Source organism: Monopterus albus, unplaced genomic scaffold (genome assembly GCF_001952655.1).
Source record: "Monopterus albus unplaced genomic scaffold, M_albus_1.0 scaffold250.1, whole genome shotgun sequence".
Lineage (NCBI taxonomy): Eukaryota > Metazoa > Chordata > Actinopteri > Synbranchiformes > Synbranchidae > Monopterus > Monopterus albus.
In genome coordinates, this window is record NW_018128130.1 from 2722959 (window position 1) to 2728454 (window position 5496).

A 5496-nucleotide genomic window follows, 5' to 3' on the forward strand; every position below is an offset into this window, starting at 1 on the left:
TTGTTAATTGATTTTTGATAATTAAGTTTGGTAAATATTAATGGTAATTGATAATGGTAGCTTAAATTCTGATTATTGTGTGTGTAGGGTTTATGATTACGATAGGATGTAAGGGAATCTTTGTTTTCTTCTGTGTATTAGTTACCCCCTAATGTTATGATTAACCGATGAAAATTGGCTACACATGATGTTTATACTTTTCCACAATGATGTCTGCTCAAACGCTCTTAGTTGCATTGAATCAGCTTACACATACGGCATACATATAGAGGTCACTGCAACGAAGAACCTGCTTACACGCTGTAACCCTTTTTGTGTTTTTAGTTCATTTTTCCCTAAAGTACTCAGCTCTGTAGTTTACCCTTGAGGAAGTGGCTTTGGTGGGGGGCCTCTCACCTCTCGAAACACCAGGTAGCTTCATCTGGGGAAAATGGGACATTGATTTAGAAAGAGGGAATTGTTAAGTATTTTTAGTCAGATAAATATTGGTTAGATACTTGATGTATTAGAAATGTTTAGAGTAGACAGGATGTCTAGCTCAGGCTGTTAAATGCTTAGTCATTCTCATGAGTTACTGCAGATTGCTTATGCTCAAGGATAACTAATAGAAAGTTGATGACTGTTAGAAGACAGGATGTTATTATTATTATGACGTGTATAACTGTAGCCATAGCCATAATATTTTCTTATGTTTAATGTCATGACATGTCACTAGAGGTCGTGTTAGAATGTTTTAGATACACACCACATAATCAACAGACAATCACACATTGATTTTCTTCATGCTTTGACTACTGCCATGGTCAGCTGCAAAGCTGGCACCGGGAGACGTCACGGTTTGGCGTTCCTTTGTAGAATGGGGCTAGCCCAACCCAAGTTATATAATGTATAGGCCAGTTGTGGTTCAGGGGCTTTCATCTTTCAGCTGCCTGCGTGCATGTTGGAGGTGCAAAGATACCTGAGCGTGTAATGTCAATTTTTACCTGTGTTCATTGAATAAATCAGCACTGTTTTGAAGTTACTTGGACTGCTTCGTCTCGCAGAGTTAGCGTGGTGAAAAGTACCGGGTCCCAACAATACCATCATGAAGCGGAAGAGGAATATCTACTTTAAAGTCAGTGAAATACTATATTGTACTGAAGAATCACAAGTGTGCATATTCAGTCCCTGAGCTACACACACACTGGCCACAGTTTAGTTGTCTTTCCTGTGGAGTTCCTTGATTTAAATAGTTAAACTGTTTTTCAGAATTCAAACTTTAGCAGCTTAGGCTAGAACAGCTTATTGTCTTCACATAATCAACCTGAATGTGTCTTATACACACACACACACACACCCACACACACACACACACACACACACACGCACACATACTCATCACTGCACACAATATACTACAAGTGAGTGAAGTAGCTGCTGAGCCACCAGTGGTGCTTTTAGTTTACTGGAGTGCATTATAGTGTAGACAAGTCAAACTTGTCCTAAGTGGCTCCCAGCTACTTAGAGTGCTGCATGGCCGGGCTTGGTGGGAATGACTTGACAGACAGAAATCTCTTTCTAAATAATCCGCTGGCCAAAATTATTTTTGCCCAGTGACTCAAAGTGGCCTAACAGTTATGGCATATTGTTTTAACAGATGTGGAATAAACGCTTCCATTGACTTGATATTTAGCCATTACATTTCATTTTCTCCCAAACTTAGGGTATACAGATGGGTAACAAATTAAAAGAAAAACTTGAATAAATGAGTGTGGAAATATAACAAACGCAGATGTTGGCATAGTTTGAGCCCATTTATGTGCATGTACATATCCCCATGCAAGGGGCAAGTAAGCAGTAAACCGACATACCTGTGTAATATAACAAAATAAGCAGTATAAACAGGCAGTAAAGAATGAAGACAGACAAAGGAATGCTCATTGAAATTAGATAAATAGGAATAAAAATAGAGTACTTAAAAATAGAGACCTGTACGGATCTGTATAATCTGTACAATGTATATATACTTGTATTGCACTGAGTATTGCATACTGTCGTTGGTTAAGTGTTCATCAGAGTGATGGCCTTGGGGAAGAAACTGTCCTTGTGCCTGGTTGTCTTGGAGCACAGTGACCTGTAATGCCATCCAGAGGGGAGGAGGGCAAACAGATTATGTCCAGGGTGTGAGGGGTCTGCAGTGATCCTCTCCACTCTTCTTTTGACCCATGAGGTGTACAGGTCCTCCATGGAGGGCAGGCTTGCACCAATGACCTTTTCTGCAGTCCTGACTGTCCGCTGAAGTCTGCACTTGTCCTGTTTGGTTGCTGAGCCAAACCAGACAGTGATGGAGGTGCAGAGAATAGACTCGATGATTCCTCTATAGAATTGTATCAGCAGCTCCTGGGTCAGGTCGAACTTCCTGAGCTGGCGCAGGAAGTACATCCTCTGCTGTGCCTTCTTGATGATGATCCTGATGTTTGGACGTCCATTTCAGGTCTGGAAAGATAGTGGAGCCCAGGAACTTGTAGGACTCTATTGCTGATAGTGTTTCCAAGTATGGTAAGGTGGGGGGCTCTTCCTGAATTCCACTGTCATCTCCACTGTTTTGAGCATGTTCAGCTCCAGGTTGTTGCGGCTGCACCACAAGACCAGCTGTTCAATCTCCCATCTGTAGGCTGACTCGTTGCCGTCTCAGATGAGACCAATGACCGTTGTATCATCAGCAAACTTTAGGAACTTCACAGAGGGGTCCTTCCAGATGTAGTCGTTGGTGTTTAGTGAAAACAGCAGAGGGGAGAACACACATCCCTGGGGAGCACCTGTGCTTATTGTGTGGGTGCTGGATGTGGTTTTCCCCAGCCTCACCTTTTGCTTCCTGTCAGACAGCTAGTAATCCACTGACAGGTGGGGGCAGGCACAGTGAGCTGGGTCAGTTTGGAGTGGAGGATGTCTGGGATGATGGTGTTGAATGCTGAGCTGAAGTTCACAAAGAGGGCCCATGCATAGCTCCCTGGGGAATCGAGGTGTTGCAGGATGTAATGCAGTGCCATGTTCACTGCATTGTTCACTGAACTATTTGCCTGGTAGGCGAACTGCAGGGGGTCCAGCAGTGGGTCTATGGTGTCCTTCAGGTGGGCCAACACCAGTCTTTCAAAAGACTTCATAACTACAGATGCCAGGTCAACAGATCTGTAGTCATTCAGCCCACTGATGGAGGTTTTCTTGGGGACTGGGATGATGGTGGAGCATTTGAAGCAGGAGGGGTCTTCAAGGGTACACTTTGATCTTCAACAGCTCCAGTGACCTGTTGAAGATCGAAGTGAGGATGGGGGCCAGCTGATCAGCACACACTATCAGGCAGGAGGGGGTCACACCATCTGGGCCTGGAGCCTTTGTGATCCTTTGTTTTTTAAAGAGGCCACGCACATCCTTTTCACAGATCGATAGAGGTGGGGGGCTGGAGGGAAGGGTGGTGATTGTCGGGGGAGCAGCTGCTGGAGCTGAGGTGGGGAGGGTGAGTGGGAAGTGTTCAGGTCATTCAGGTCATCAGCTAGTAGACGGTCCTCCACAGCGGGGGTGGGGGGGGTGCTGGTTCCCTATAGCCAGTGATGCTTTTCAGGCTCCCCCACACAAATGAGGGGTCGTTGGCTGGGCTTTTAGCTTTTCAGAGTAGCTCCTCTTTGCTGCTCTGATCTCCCTTGTCAGTGTGTTCCTGGCCTGGCTGTACAGAGTCCTGTCCCCACACCTGTAAGCCTCCTCTTTGGCATGACAGAGCTGCTTGAGTCTGGCTGTAAACCAGGGCTTGTTATTGTTGTATGTGCAGAAGGACTTTTTGGGCATGCACACATTCTCGCAAAAGCTGATATAAGATGTGACAGTGTCAGTGAGTTTATCCAGGTCTGTAGCTGCAGTCTCAAATGCACTCCAGTCTGTGCAGTCAAAGCAGGCCTGTAGCTCTGACTTAGCCTCCTCAGTCCAGCTCTTCACTGTTTTGACCACAGGCTTCGCAGCTTTAAGTTTCTGCCTGTAGGTTGGAATAAGATGGAACATGCAGTGATCAGAGAGTCCAAGGGCTGTGTGGGGGACAGAGCGATATGTGTCTTTTATTGTTGTGTAGCAGTGGTCCAGTGTGATTTTGTCCCTGGTGGGGGCTGAAGCATTAAAAGTTCCTTTCACTGGAACTAAGGGGCCAAGCACAGCTCCTGACAAACAACCCCACATCATAATCTCCCTCCATCAAACTTTACACTTTGCACAATGCAGTCAGACAAGTACCATTCTCCTGGCAACCGCCAAACCCAGATTCGTCCATCGGATTGCTAGACAGAGAAGCGTGATTCGTCACTCCAGAGAACACATCTCCACTGCTCTAGAGTCCAGTGGCAGCATGCTTTACACTACTGCATCCGACACTTTGCATTGCACTTGGTGATGTAAGGCTTGGATGCAGCTGCTGGACCATGGAACCCCATTCCATGAGGCTCTCTACACACTGTTCTTGAGCTAATCTGAAGGCCACATGAAGTTTGGAGGTCTATAGCTATTGACTCTGCAGAAAGTTGGCGACCTGTGTGCACTATATGTCTCAGCATCCACTGACCTCACTCTGTGATTTTACGTGGTCTACCACTTCATGGCTGAGTTGCTGTTATTCCCAATTGCTTCCACTTTGTTATGATACCACTAACAGTTGACTGTGGAATACTTAGTAGCGAGGAAATTTCACGACTGGACTTATTGCACAGGTGGCATCCTATCACGGTACCACGCTAGAATTCACTGAGCTCCTGAGAGTAACCCATTCTTTCACAAATGTTTGTAGAAGTGGTCTGCATGCCTAGGTGCTTGATTATATACACCTGTAAGCATGGAAGTGATTGGAACACCCGAATTCAATGATTTGGATGGGTGAGTGAAAACTTTTGGCAATATAGTGTATATTCAAGTATAATATACCGTCTACTGGGATTATCACAGACATACCTAATGAGGAACTTCTGGTTCCATTAAATACACATCTGGACAAGTGACATTAAAATATGTCTAACTAAATGATATTAGAATACAGCGGATTCAGAAAGTATTCAGACCCCCTTCACTTTATTCAGTTTTGTTATGTTGCAGCCTGGTATTATAATGGTTCAAATTCATTTTTTCCCCATTAATCTACACTCAGTACCCCATAATGACCAAGTGAAAACAGAATTTTAGCAAATGTTTGCAAATGTATGAAAAAGGAAAAACTGAAATATCACATTGGCATAAGTATTCAGACCCTTTGCAACAACACTTGGAATTGAGCTCAGGTGCCTTCCATTTCTCTTGATCACTGCTGAGCTGTTGTACACCTTGATTGGAGTCCACCTGTGGTAAATTAAATTGACTGCACATGATTTGGAAATGCACACGCCTCTCTATAGAAGGCCTCACAGCTGACAATGCATATTGTATCAGAGCAAAAGCCATGAGGTCAAAGGAACTGCCCACAGAGCTCAGAGACAGGGCTATTGCAAAGCA